We start from the raw sequence: 15,326 nt of genomic DNA, 5'->3' as shown, positions 1-15,326 counted from the left end.
TCTTTGTGATCTGCTACGCTAACTAACAAGCGTCATTTGGTGCCATGGTGCTTCCTGAGTGAAAATGCTGTCCGTGCCGGTAGCATCTGCAGTGATTGTTTGTCTATTTGTGGCATGTTTTACCTCTCCAAACTTTTTGGGGGAGGTACCACAGAAATTGTAGCTTTGCAAAGGCGTTTACATTTAGCAACCAGCAGCCTTATCTGGCCGCTCCAGGCCCCCCCCCCCCCATCTCATTCCTGCATAGTTAATGAGCGAAAAGAAGGAAAGCAGGAATGGATAACGGGTCCGGTTTCTTTGACGAGCATGGCGCAATGACATAATACGCACACCAGAGCCCCAGAGATCCCCTCCCCACCCTGTGTCATTGACCTGATGGGAATAAGGCCCTCCTTCTGGCCATTAAAGCGGTCGATACGGCAAGAGAACATTGTCTTAGACCAGTGTAATTAACAGGCTAATTTAGGTGCGCTGATGAGCTGGACTCGTTTTTCAAGTCGCTGGAGGTTCACGTCTTTAGTGTAAAACGACTGCACAATCAAAGTGACTCACTGGGACTTAAGCGGGGCACATGCATAGCATACCGATAATCAGGACAAATTTGAGCTTTTTTTTGCCGCCTTCTGATCAATCAAAGGCCCAATAATCGGATAGCTCTAAAACAATATCCCAAACGATTATCCTGTGGTGTGGTGTGTGTAAGGTAATTATTTTTTCAAGTGATCTGTTCGGTCAGGGTCAACCATCATAAATGTTAACGCTGTTTAGCGTTTAAGATGGCAAATGTGTGTGGTCAACACCGAGCACAGACTCGATGTCTGTTGGTGCGAAACGTTACGATAGCCAATTGGGAAGTGACTTGAAGTTACCAGAGAAGCTAACAGTTAGCTTCATCTACTGCTACGTTTTTTTATTGTATTTTCTGGTAGTTTGAAAGACCTGTGGCAGACATACGATTATGGGTGAAGGTATCGGTATATTAGTGGTAAAAGCCAACTGATTGATCGGCCAGCTGATTTAATCAGCCGATGTTAGCTCTTTTAAAATGGCCAATAATAGGCTGCTTTTTTAACCGATTTTTGCCAATTGTTGTTGTTGTTGTTAACACATTTTTAAAATCGACGTGTGTATTCTGTTTTGCTTGGATTTAAAACATGGTCCTACCTCCTTGAAAAGGCAATAAGAACCCACTAGCACGATATAACGATGTATCTTGCAGATACCATATAAAATGTCTGTCGTACGATATAACAGTACGGTATAACGGTATTTCGTATACAGTATATATCGTGATTTCTTCCTTTTCTTTCTTTTTTTTTTTTGTGGATGTGAATGTTAACATTCCCGTATATGCGGTAGTTTCTCCACATTATGGTTCTAATCTAAATCAGGATTGCTGGGCCTTGGCGGAGGTCCGCTTGGAGAGCCACCCAAGTATTATATTTGTGTGGGAGACTACGTTTAATCTCATTTTAACACGTACGGACCGTCGACCCGCACCCCCCGTACCCCCCATCCCTTTGAGTTGCGAGTGAGTTCTGGGAAATAAGAGTTCTCATTAACCTTCTGAACCGGTGACAAAGAAGACAGGTTGAGGCAGATAGAAGCTGCCTGAGAGGTTGCCGGGCGCTCCGTGACAGCATCTTGATTGGAAAGCTTTTGTGCAAGAACAGATGTACTTCAGGTGTCTCCGGCGGGGCCCCCTCGGAAAGCCAGAGTGTGTACGTGTAAGGTTTAGTGTAATAATGTGCTTGGACGCAGAGTGAATACCTCAAAACATTTGTGGTGGTTAAGATTTCATTAGCCACGACGATCAAGAGGAACATTTGTCATTTTATGCGCGTTGTTTGAGATATTGAGTGTTGTAAGAGCATTTCAGGCAAAACAACAGGTGACACTATAATCCCCCCCCCTCACTGTAAGATCATTTCAGCCAATCACAAGCCCCGCAAGAGAGCCGTTTCTGGAAAAGCTGCAGTAACAACAATGGGCAATACATTGGAGAAAAGGTGAATCATACGAGAAATAAGGAGAAAATGGTGTAAAGAAAAAAAAGGGTTTTTTTTCTAAGTGACGCAGGCTTGGGGCAATCGTCACCCTGGCAGAGGTCTTGGAAAAAGGAAGTCTGCAGGAACTTAAAATAGTGTGTGGTCAAAAGCCCCAAATGCAAAGAAAATGTATAATTTTTTTAAGATGACTCTATTTTTTGTGCTCAGAGCCTAAGAAGAGTGGATTACGGTACAGCTGTAATCAGTCGCAGTTGCAAAATACATTTAACAAATTGCTCACTCTGTCACATGTATGTCTTTTGTCGGTTTCTCATGCTTGTGAAAACATTTCAAGTTGTTGTTTATGGGCTGGTATTCCAACTATGCATTCCAGGCCACTAGTTGGCGCTGTCACTTTCCTGTTAACCTAGTTGTTATGCTGTTGGTCAATACGACCCAATTTTCTGTTAAAAAATATTCTTAAAATGATTAATTAGAATATAAATAAAACCTTGTTTGTTTTTGATTCTTACTGTAGTTTTAACAATTATTAAATAAAAAACCTTAGCCCCACCCTCCAATATTTCTTTGGCTTGGCACACTGACCATTGAACACATTTTGTGTTCCATAAAAAAAAAAAAAAAACAGGGTGGAGGGTGAAGTACCACAGAATGCCACCATCGCCCATTTTAGTTTTACAGTTTAATAATCCCGACGAAATACATTTGAAAAAATGTAATGAAACCTCCTGCTTGACTTATTCTTGTTCTTTTTTATTCATCAGTCCATCCGACCATACATTTTCTATACTGCATATATTTTAATGGGATGTTTCGATCACATTTTTTTTTGGGCCCAAGTCTCATTCCCTTGATTTTAAGTACCGAGTAAAAAATCCCGATCCGATACCTCAACAAAGCATTAAAAAAAAGTAAATACGAGCCTGCATCCAGATTGTCTCGATTGTCTTTTTTTTTTTCTGTTTTGAAATATTTAAACACCCTTCCTCTGATCTTTTTAATGAGAGATCCACAATCGCCGATTTCATGAATGCTCACTTTGTGAAATCTGTGGGGTGATAAAAACATGTACTTAAGGAAAGTGAAACACCGACGTTTATTTTGTATAAAAAAAAAAAAAGAGCGAAAAAAACATGTCGACATTGACTACCACTGTTGACTGAGATTGATGTGCGCCTGTGGGGCAACGATGACAATATCGGGCCGGCACAACGTTTAGCTGAGGGTGCTGGTGGGCCTCCCGCGGGATAATCAAACTTTCCCCCTCACAATGGTATCCTTATGCTCGACTTTGATGATGTGTCCTCCCGGGCATATTTACGGGCGGAAAAGTTAAAGGATCTTTAGTATATATAGTCTCTAAAATGCTGTGACTCAGTGCGCTTCAAGACTTTATGATCAGTGCCGCAGCGGTCCGGCTCTGACCGATCCGAGAGCTGCCCCTCAGAACGCCGTTAAAAGCGACTGTTATTTCTATCATTATGATTCTTGCTGGCTTCCCCGCCGCTTGACAACTTGCTCCTCGGGGGGCGCTAACATTACAACCGTAGCGGTCACTCTCCAAGCGAGGCCCCGCGTGCACAATGAGCACATTGTGCGCAGAGAGCAGCACTTAGGAATTACCTCACACGATAGCCCTTGGCCGACCTCGGCGGGTTTCCAGTGTGACGCAATTAAAACCGGCAACGGGGTGTAATTGTGTGTGTGTGTGTGTGTTTATGATTCCGTGTTGTGGCGCTCAGGTGAAGGAAGAGGGCACCGAGTAAACGGCACGCTCAAACTGGTTTAAAAGTGGCGGGCCGATGGGTCAGAGGTGTTTGGGGGTTGGCCGGTAGCGAGTGATAATTAATGAGGAAAAACGTCTGCTGAGCTTGCTGCTTTCCCGCTGTTCTTGATGCCATGTAGTATTTATGAGGGGAACAAAAAGAAAACATGTGTTGGCTATTTTAGGACTTGAAAGACTAGTTGTGGCATTTTAAATTCTTCCGCAAGGCAAGATGGTGACGTTCGAATTGTGAATAGGGGGGGGGGGGGGAAATATGTATGTATGTATGTATTACACACACATACACAGTGGGTACGGAAAGTATTCAGACCACTTGAAATGTTTCACTTTCTGTGTCAGCCACTTGCCAAAATGAATATTTTATTTCTCATTCATGTACACTCAGCACCCCATCTTGACAGAAAAAAACTGAAATGTTTTGCACATTTATGAAAAAAGAAAAACTGAAATATCATATGGTCATAAGCATTCAGACTCTTTGACAGCGACCTTCATATTCAACTCATATGCTCCATTTCTTCTCATCCTCCTTGAGATGGTTCTGCGCATTTATTGGAGTCCAGCTGTGTTTAATTAAACCGATTGTACTTGATCAGGAAAGCTCTATAGATTGGCCAATTAATCGTTTGTCGGAATTGTACTCTTCCAAAAATCGGAATTGGCATCGGTCTCCCCAAAAATCCATATTGGCCAGCCCTAGTTTTCATTTTACTTATATCCCAATACCTTTTAATTGAATATTTATATAAGCAGCACTTGTATTGGCAGCTACCCGATTTGCATCGAAATGCCTTTTGCCAACCGGAATGAATGAACTCGCCTCTTAATGGCGCAAGTTTCACTTCAACCCTCCCTTGGCGCCTCTACGCTCGTATGATGATGTCACTCCCCAAATGGCGGTTATATTTTCCAGTCCGAAATCTGTCACATTTCAAGGCGTTTAGTCTCGGCTTTGAAAAAACCCCCCACCATATTTCATTTGCTAACACCAGCCTGACGTAAGGACAAGCCTGAATGTAACTCCTGATGAAGTGTTAGGTGTATGTGCCTGCACCCACTGGTGGAAACATGCCGACCCAGGCCTTTTTTATTTTTTTTCCTTTCCCCTCATTTGCTGCTTTATGTTTATGTGTGATAAAGCCAGACAAGGCGCTAAACTTCCTTATTACTTTCATGTCCATTCCCTTCCTGAGAAATGCTGAAGGGGAATGGCACAGAGCTACGGCAAATGATGGCGAGAACACAAAGGAAGCAAATGGAACGGACCGATTAGCGCAGAGAGAGACGAAGAGGAAGGAAGGGAGGAGGAAGGTGATGAAAAAAAAGGTACGGAGCGATGGACAAGTGTGGGGTCGGACTGTGCGTGTGTGTGTGTGTGTGTGTGGGGGGGGGGGGGTGTCATTAATCACCCCGGTGTGACACTTTCCACTACAGGGGAGCAACATTCACTTCTATTAGCAGTCCATTAGCACGGATCGCCACAAGTACTTGACAGCCAGTGTGGAGTAGCTGACCTGTGTCCCCTGTATAATGCGCACTTCATGCTAGTGCGGCGCAAGACACGCTACGGAACGTTTTGCTTTTTAAATTGAACGTCATTGTAAAGTGGAATCAGTGAGGTGTAGCACGATTCCGAAAGGTCAGCATTCGATTTGTTCGGAAATGCATTGGCACTGGCGAAGGGTCTCATCGCCGCCATCGTTAAATCTTTTTTTTAGTTCGCATTTTTATTAAATTGCTAACTCTCATGTGTAATTAGTTTAAAAAGAAGTTGAACAGCATTACCAAATCATCACAGTCAGTCTTACATACTCAAGAAAAATGTACTTTTAAGTGGTACCCTGTGATATGAGTGACCCGACTTATGAGTTTTTTAAGGTACAAATTGTCAGAGCAAAGGTTTGAGCTTTTTGGTGTCTGTGAACTCAACTCACTTCATAAAAAGCGGCAGTTTGGCAGTGAACGATTCTTAATAAAAAAGGCAAATTTAAAAACACACTAGCATTGATGTTGAAATACAGCAACCCTTGCATGAATGCGGTACAGCAGCCGCTGATTCCCCTATTCACAGATTTTAAAAAATGATAATACATTTTAAATTGCAGGCGTAAATCCAAAAAAATATAGTTATTAAAAATATATATCTTTTTTAGATTTCAAAAAAAAAAGTTTAAAAAAATAATTTGACTCCCTACCCTCCAATGCATTTATAAGGTATCAATTATATGCGCATTTTAGCTTTTTGTGGGCCGGCCCGGTCCTGATCCGATAATCCTTTAAGCAATTGACATTTGAACACAAATGGTGGATCAACACATGTGGACCGACAATGTAACTTTACTCACTGGCATAAATTCTCCATCTTGTGCACAGATCCTTGCCACTTGGATTAACGGTATTTCCATTCATTTCAATGGGACAAATTCACAATTCAAATCATCTGAATCAAACACGACGTCTCTGGTGACATTCCACTGTCAATTTGAAATCAAAGAAATAAGCAAAACAGGCCCAGGATGAATCGTAATGTGTGTGAGTGGGGCGACGATATGACACTTCACTGCACATTTCGCTTTTTTTTTTTTTCAAAATGAAAATAATTGTATAATACGTCCTGGTCGCAATCAGCCAGCGGGTCAAGATGGGGAGTAACGACCGCGGGGGGCGGGGGGTGACCTCATTTCATACCTGCGAGCAGAAAATGGCCCTTCAAAGCGGCGAAGGCCAACACATTAGACATAGTCATCTCTCATTCAAAGGCCTGCTTGGCCTCTTTAGTCACCAAAGAGCTCTGTCATTACGGGATGCCTGCCAAGGGGGGAATGTGCGTGTACGGACCACTGTCCCTGCTCTCCATCTACACTTCATTTATGATTGGAGATCAGAGCAGGAATCTGGAGGGAGGGGGTAGAATGGATGGAGAGGAGGACACAGCCATGGGGGGATGATTACTCGTTAAGTGGCCCTCCTCGTGCCATTATAGGCGGTGGGGGCTGACAGAGCACATCGTGAGCGAGTATAAGTGCACACTCCACTCTTCCCCTTTAATTTGGCATCCTGACCTGCAACCCCCCCCGCACCTCGACACTCCCCTGGCGCTCAACCACTAATGTCCTCTTGACAGGAAGTCGCTGGCCGGCATGTCACTTTAAATGGAAATGACTAATTTTGAGGGGCGTGAGTCGGGGAGAAAAATAGGACTAACTTTTGTTTTGGGGTTGTCGCTTTTAATCCGTAGCACATGTTTTCCGTTTTTTCTCGTGCGACGATTTTTTGGAGTTTAAAAAGTTGCGGTCTGGCTGCTTGTGTCAGACACGGAACGGAACGTGTCTTTTTTCCAAAAGGCGGAGCGGGTGATGTAAGTGATGATGTTATTTGTAATAGTTGTGTTATTGCGAACACCTGCTAGTGGTCTGCGTTTTTGTGTGGGCCCCAAATCCAACCCATAGTTAACCCTTTTGTTACGGCTCAATCCTACCCATCTTATGTTTTAAAAAACAGTTTTGTTATTTTTTTTTTAATTATGAAATAACACCGCCTTTTCTCAATTTTGATCACTTAGCATTCAACGTGTCACATTATCATTTTTTATACTTTTGTGCATGTAACATTTTTGTTAACCCTTTTGTTATGTTATGGGCCAATTTGATCTGTTTTACAGTAGAAAAAGATATTTAAATAAAAAAACAAACACTTTTTTATGTTCTTCTCAGTTTTTTTTTTGTTATATTCTTTGTACCACTTATACCACTTATCCTTATTCTAAATAATTTGTATTCTTTTATGGTTTGAAATCCTATCTAGAACAAATGTTTTTTAAAATATTAAACTGTTAATTATTTTTTAACTGATTTGACCCGCTACATTTGAGAAAATCTCTAACTTTTTTAAAATGTAAATTCCATAATAGATATATTTTTTAAATGTTAAGATCAATTTGACTCTCATCAGAGTGTACAAATCCAGACAACGTATTCTTAACAATTTCCCCAAATTGGCCTTTTATTATAGCCATTAATCCATTTTCAAAACCACAGAGTATCTTTCGAACTTATTTTTAAATTTTCAAATACACTTTCATTTTTTTTAAGCATTCAGTGGGTCACATCGAACATTTTTTTTTTTGCGTATAAGAAACGCCGGCCTACTTAAGAACTGTTCCTATCAAGCAACACAATCCCACCATTGCCCCCCAAAAAACAAAAACACATAGTTTGACTAACATTGTGATTTCAGTGTAATCAATAATGTTGTATGCTGTAAAAAAAAAAGTGAAAATCTTTTTTTCAATATTTGTTTCATTGTTGCACTGCATTTTTGTTCAGGCACGAAACTCACTCATTTCAGATTTCAGCCTGCGTTACTGCGAGGACAGAGAAAATGAACGTGTTGTACCGCTGCCATACATGCTATTCTACCTAGCAAAGAGGATTAGGGATTTGCGATGCTGCGGCAATGCTGGTACTTTTAAATATGCACATGGATATTACACACACAAAAAAAAGCTTAAACTGCAGATGAACCGCCAAAACCTCTGGTCATTCGGGTCGTTGTTGTTTTGCTCGCGTTAACTTAAAGGTGAGCACTTACTCCCGAGAATTTACTTTAAAGCGACAGTATGTATGGAACCGAGGAGTAGCCGAAAAGTACACAAACAACAGCGATTGCTTTCCTCATAAGAACCGGTGACAGTTCGTTTGAAGAGCATTAACATGCTTTTACTTACTACTACTTCTGTTTATTACTTTAAAGAGTTAAGTCAAAAATTTTCCCTCAGCTTGACCAAACCCAGAAAACGGGTGAGCCGTGATTACCTGAGCCCTTGAAGCGGAAATCAACCCAAATATGAATTGTGGAATATGAGTTAAGCATCAAAATCCACCCCTTTTTAGCCATTTCAGGGGGCGGCTATTTTGTCATTTCTGTCGACTGAAAATGACATCACAACTACTCAGGGCTCAGGGAACGACCAATCATGGCTCGGCTCAGCTTCAGAAAACAGGTCAGCCGTGATTGGTCGTTACCTGAGCCCTGAGTAGTTGTGATGTCATTTTCAGTCGACAGAAGTGACAAAATGGGCGCACCCGGAGATGGCTAAAAACAGGTGGATTAACTCCTCCTATTCCACAAACACAAAGTTTATCAGAATGCCCTGTTTCAACTAGTGGGCTTGCATAGAACATATTCTTGAAGAAAATATGTTTGGATTGACCTCCGCTTTATGGCACTTGTGATTCATTCATTTTCAGTCGACAGCAAGTGACAAAATGGCCGCCTCCTGAGGTGGATGAAAACGGGTGGATTTTGCTGCTTAATTCATGTTCCATGTTAATCAGAATACCTTGTTTTGACTAGTGGGGGTGCATAGAACATATTGTGAAGACATTTTTTGACTTGACTTCCCCTTTAAACATCATTCCGTAAAACAGTTAGCTTTTTTGAAAGGCATTCACATAGGCCTAGCGCTTGCTTGTACCTTTACATGTAAACAAAATGGCAGACTTGGTCCATATTCCAGTTTGACCCATTTATTCCGAACAATACTTATTTTTACTCAAGTATTCAATTGTGGACGTTGTAAGGGGACATCACAAAAAGTTGTACCTTGGAGAACAAAAATGGACCCCTACAAGTACACTTTTACGTTGTATGCACCGAATAAATAATCAGAATGGTATCACCTCTGCTTCAATTTGAGCCAGGAAAAACCCTGAACAAGAATGATGATTCAGGGTTTCATAAGCACTTTTTCAGTATACAATGATATTGATATATATATCTATATATATATATATTTTGTAATCAACCTTCAGTTTTGAAAAACAGCCCGAAGCACATCTCCCTTCACGCCTGAATCTTCTTTGTTATTCAAGGCAGACTCTATACTGTATCGGGAACTCTGATGAGTCGGTCCATCCTCTCTCTTGAGGTGGAAGATAATTGAGAAGCGAATAGGGGTGACGCCAACACCTGAGTCACACGGCGCCCACGTGGAGGCATGGGCCTCTGCGCCTCTTTTTCCTCGACCGAATAATCAGCTTCCTCTCTCTTTCTCTCTCTCTCTCTCTCTCTCTCTCTCAATCTCGCCGGCTTTTCATTCTGATTGACAAAGCTAAACCTTTAATCCTGGCTTTGCCCTGTCTTGTGCCGTTTCGGAGGCGCACCGGCGAAAAAGCAAATATATGGAATCCCCTCCCTGAAGAATTAAAGCGGCATTGGTGTGTAATGAGTTATTTGGTGTGGAAACATCCACACATGTAATGGACCTGAGCGCCGTTTCCCCCTCATGTCACGTGTCGGCGGCGTGATGGAGCTTGCTGGTTACCAGACCCTGCGTTAATATCGGGTTAGGGTGGCTTGTGGTCAATGTGTGTCAGTAGAACAGACAGGCAGAAGGGAGTGTGTGTGTGTGTGTGTGAGTGCGTGGGGGGGGGGGGTCAGCGGACGAGGCCACCGGTCCCAACTGAAACACGAGAGCAGGAGACCCCCCGCCCGCCCGTCCCCACCGTTTCCTGTCTCCTCTTTATCAGCATCCTCGTCTTTGTTATTTCAGCGCTCTTAAACCGGCCTGCTGCTGATAAATGTTTGTTACTCTGTGTTTGTTTTTTGGCCTTTTTACAAGGCTCTCATGAGGAACTGTATCCGTTATCGGCGGTCCTTAGGTCGGCTTTGAGATGAGTGCAAAGAAAGAGAGGGAGGGGGTGAGAGTTATGGCCTCTGGTTTGCATTACGGCTCCTGCAAGATGGACAGTGTTTGCTCGTTGGCTATAAACTTGAATGGGACTCGAGGGGCGAATGTCACGAGTGTTCATTTTCAAGAAAGCATGTGAAACACTCTTTAAACAGAGGAACAAAAAAGAAAAATACAGATTTATAATATTGGGAGTTTCCTTATAAAGAGTTTTAATGAGGCTGGCAATGCCCGATTTGTAAAATATTCATAAACACTTGCTAATGATTTACAATAGGTCTCACGTGACTATCAATCTATTTCGGAGGGAAAAAGACCCCAAATAGTCAAAGAAAAAGTGGATTTTTCCCCCAAATGTTGGTGAATTTCCAAATTGTCTCATTATTCGGCAGATGAAATTGTATCGTCGAAATTGTAACTGGCAAAAAGAGCCAAATTTTCTCCCACTGTAATAATGTAGCATACTTTTGTATATGGTTTTAATCGGGCTTGCAATGCTTTTTTTTAATGAACTTAGCAAATCATTCATAAACACTTATTGACTCACAATAGTTTTTAAGTGTCGAAAATGCTAGCCTCACTTTGCTAATTCCCATATTGAGTGTCCAGCTATCCAGCTTCAACAAAATAGCAGCGCTAGCAATGCTAAGCTAACATTTGCCTTGTAAACAAGCCAAAATAGACACTGATGTTACATTTTCAGCACAACTTTTTCATAAAGGAGTGTTACAGCACGAAATGTTATTGGTTTGAAGTTATGTCTCTTGGAAAGCGAACATCAAAAACACGAGAGAAACTTTTCCTGTCAAGCAGAAATGTTGCTAATTCCGCATCACTTCTGAATCCTCTCAGCTGCCTTAGGTCCTTTGAAGGGCAACTCCTATACTCACCCTTGTTAGAATTTTACAATTTTCCGGAGCATGAAAATTTGCGATAGATGGCAGACACCTTGTTAGTCAGTAATTTTACCTTAAGCCCCAATTTTCCAACTTTTTTTCATTTCGGTGAGATTTTCTCTTTCATTATAGACAACATTTCGGAATATGGAAGAAGTGGAGATTGCTGATTGAAATTATAATTATTGTGTTCGTTTCAAGCATTACCTGAAGGCTCTCTATTAAAACTGCTTTACCTCTTTCCCCTTTACGCAAAACTAACCACTTTAATTTTGCAGGCGGTCCACGTTTCTCGTGAGAGCCATTCTAGCTTCAACTGTTTCTTGAACAAGCTTCCTTGTTCAAAGGAAACTCTTATACTCAACAACCATTATTTTTCTTCATTTTAAGGGCAGGACGCATTTCAAAGGAGAGCCATTCGAGTTTCAACAGTCTCCTTCATTTACCCTCTTTCTTCACTTCATCCAATATTTGCAATTCCAAATCCAGAGTGCTCCTGTTTTTCTTAGCTTTCCTCTATGTTTGTCTGCATATGGCGGCAGTGTGCATGCGCGTGTGTACGTGTGTGCATGTGTAGGTCGGGGGTGAGCTTTGTGTGTTTATTCAATAATAACAGAGAGTCTGAGAAAGTCTGTTTCAGATAAATCTGTGCGAATACCAGACCATTCATCCTCAGGAAATCAATCTTTCTCATAATTCCCCTCATTTTTCTTCCATCTGTTATCTACATAGCTGCCAAACAGAGTATTTTAAATAGAGCAGACCATTAACTGGGGGGGGGGGGTGCTTGTGGTGGTGGTGCTGGAAGAAAGGAGGGCAGAATTTAATTTGTGTCAGAATGCCAGCCTGTAAACTTTTTTTTTTTTTTTTTCTCCAAACAGAGTGAAATGAGGTGCTAAATTAAAAGTTTCACAATTTTGTATGCGCCGTGTGTGTGATTAATCTGCTCCCACAGACCTTCACGTGCTTCGGTCTACACTAATGGTCCAAATGTGTGCTAAGAGTCATGCAGGGCATGTGATGAATGTGATGAATGGACAGTTTTGTCTATTTGCATGACCCGCATATATGTGTTAATTATGCCGCACAAGTCTCGGCAAACGAGCTGGGATCCATCAGCGGCTCCTAAACAGTTAACCCTCCAGGTATGTTAACGGTCAAAATGGGCCTATTTTGAAGCCAAACAGTAGTAGTTGTAGCGGTAGTGGTAATAGTAGTTGTAAAAACACCGTTTATGGGTATGGAACTTAATCTGTTTGCTTGCATGGTTCGAGTTAGGGCTCAACAATTAATCCCCTCGCCCCAAAAAACAGTTTCATTCTGGTCTGTTGGTAGGCTTTATTTTCTATATACATACATTTTTATGCAATATATCATTGTTTCATGACAAATTTTGTGAAGTTGTCGAAGTAAACACTTAAAAGACTGCAAGTCAAAGTGTTTAGTCAGTGTCCATCTCTAATTGAATCAAAATGGGCTGTCATATTAATTCATGGCTCATTTGACATTATTTTAGCGGAAGCTTAACCTTTAAGATCAAACTGAACTAGATTGCTTGTGGTTGCTATAAAATACATGGGAAGAGAACCTTGGAAAAATGCATAGTTTGCATCATACAAAATTGCATTTTCATAATCGTCCAGCGTGTCGTTTACTGTTTTTGGAATCGTCAAGTGTCACAATTGGAATATGGGAACCCCCCCATGCCCCCCAACCCCCGTGGAACCTGATGTCTGTATATTGTAATCTGTGTTTTTTGTTTATGTTTTTTAATTTTTTCTATAAGGTGTGGAACAAATTAATGGCATTTCAATTAATTCAAGTAGGTTAAAAAAAAACAAAACAAAAAAAAAAAAAAAAAAAAAAAATATATATATATATATATATATATATATATATATATATATATATTTTTTTTTTTTTTTTAATTTATTTAGAAACAAGTAAACTGAGTACCAAAATTGGTCACGGAGCAAACTAAACTTGGAACTCGAGGTACCAATGTTCATGAAAATAGAGAAAAAAATGGACACAGTGCAGGCATAAAATCAGAATTGGGCACTTAATTTGTGGTGTAATCAACAATATAAGAAAATGAAAAATGTTCACTTCACATATAGGGCAACTTTATAAGAACAAACATTTTCCTCAGTTGAAGCATGAACTCGAGTGATAAAGAGCTATTAATGGGAACGGTTGGTAATGGATCATGTTTCTTCTTTGTTTCTGACACTTTTGGATAATATAGATAACATACCTGGGTCAATCTGACCCAGGAACATTTATTCCTGAGAGAGGAACGTAACCGGAGAGCTAAAAGGGCGACTTTCCGAGCGGAAGACCGCGGCCCCCTCTCCACACTTCCTGACCTTTTTCCCCTTTTAGTTTCAGCTTTTGTTTCTGTGGTTCCAGTAACGGCTCGGAACTTGAGATTGCAGTCGGGTGTCAGCGCTTTTTCTGTGTTTGTACATCGTGTTTGCGAGCTTGTGTGTGTGTGTGTGTGTGCCATATCTCCAGGATCAGTCCCCAGTGGGTCGAGTACTGGCAGACAGTGTTTAACTGGGGCAAGCTCAGTGGCTCTCATTTAAATAAGGGCCCAGACAGAAGCCCCGTGGCGAATGGAGTTGTTTTATGATTCCTTACATGTAGAAAGTACGTCAACTACACTGTATGGCTTCATAGTCCGCTCTGGCAGGAGGCCGGCGAGGGTGGGTGGCTCAGCAAAATAAGTCCAATTTGCCTCGAGAGTCAGGACTTGACTCGAGGGAGTTGTTCGTGTCTTCGCTTTTCTTCCAGCTCATCTAAAACTCGCATTGCGTCACTAGCATTGCCAGTTTCTGAAGGGGTGACATTTAACTCAAACTAAAATCCCCCTTAACTCACTGCCTGCCAGCTGTTTCCCAAGCAGAGTTGCCTATATTTCTAGCCAGCCGTTTGAGAGCATTCCGATTGACCCACAGAATATTGCACTGTGAAAATAATAAGCACTAACCTTCCAAAACAAAGAGTAGACGCTCTTCATTAACCCATTAAGGCCTAGAGCTCCTAGCTAAACATCTCTCTAAAACCTAAGGTCGTCTTTGGAATCACCTCGAAAATCGGAAGTTTTCCCGGAAATTCAACACCTGGAAAATAATCAATATCTCAGTCCCTGTAGCAAATAGAAACTGAAAGCTTAGACTGTGGCTTTCAAACTGGCCCGAGTTTATTCATCGTTACTGTTTCAATCGAAGATGTAAAAATAACTTCTTTTTTTTTATCAGTGCAAAAGAAGCACTATTTTTCATTTAAATTTTTTTCGAATTTATTAAATTATTTATTAAAAATTTAGAATTTATTATCCTCCCAATTATCCCATAGATTAATCAGATTAAAAAAAAACAAAACGATTTTGCATTATCAAACAACAGCATGTGTATGTGAGGTACAAGTATTATTCTTGTTCCCATGGGGTACCCATACTCAAATTCTACACTATAATATGTGTGATTTTGAGTGGGTATCTCATTAAAAGTTGGCACCTGGCCTGGTGAGCGATATGGGTGACTGAGTGAATTAGAGTGTACAGTTGGCTGTTGTTAGCTCAGGTTAGCGGCTGGCTAACTGTTAGCCAGTCTGCGTGAAAGTGCACGGGCGTGGGGGCATTATAATACATTCTCATTAGCTGGTATGCTACAGTAAATTAGCCTGTTTCAATTCCTTATGTGATGTGATACCTGAGAATTCTACTCCAGTGTTGTTACAAAGTATTTGTAACTTCTGAATTAGTTCCCACCACTGCCATAGACAGCATCAATAATGGAAGATGCCCTGAGGGACACATCGAAAATGTGGTTCTCTCATTTTTCTGTCAAAGTCTAAATCAAATCTAAAAAAAATCCCCAGTGAAACTAGATAATGTTGAGAATGTGCCTGAAGGCTTACAAGTGGTGACTATTTGACAG

The 15,326-nt window shown here is 41.1% G+C and overlaps 1 protein-coding gene across 6 annotated transcripts in view; it reads left to right on the top strand.

Moving 5' to 3' along the window:
• The window catches only part of unc5cb (unc-5 netrin receptor Cb), a 193,260-nt gene that overhangs the window by 49,785 nt on the left and 128,149 nt on the right, over positions 1 to 15,326 (top strand). Inside the window, exon 1 of one of the 6 annotated variants that reach the window (XM_086053438.1) lies at positions 4,587 to 5,121. The exons of the other annotated variants lie outside the window; for them this stretch is intronic. The gene's annotated coding sequence lies outside the window, so the exon portion shown is untranslated. Of the gene's footprint in view, positions 1 to 4,586; positions 5,122 to 15,326 lie in introns of those variants that run through there. 6 annotated transcript variants of the gene reach the window in all.

This window comes from Filicampus tigris, chromosome 15, assembly GCF_054856515.1.
Source record: "Filicampus tigris isolate MCC_2025a chromosome 15, RoL_Ftig_1.0, whole genome shotgun sequence".
Taxonomy (NCBI): domain Eukaryota; kingdom Metazoa; phylum Chordata; class Actinopteri; order Syngnathiformes; family Syngnathidae; genus Filicampus; species Filicampus tigris.
The sequence above is the reverse complement of the archived record's forward strand: the minus strand, read 5'-3'. Positions and strand labels throughout refer to the sequence as shown.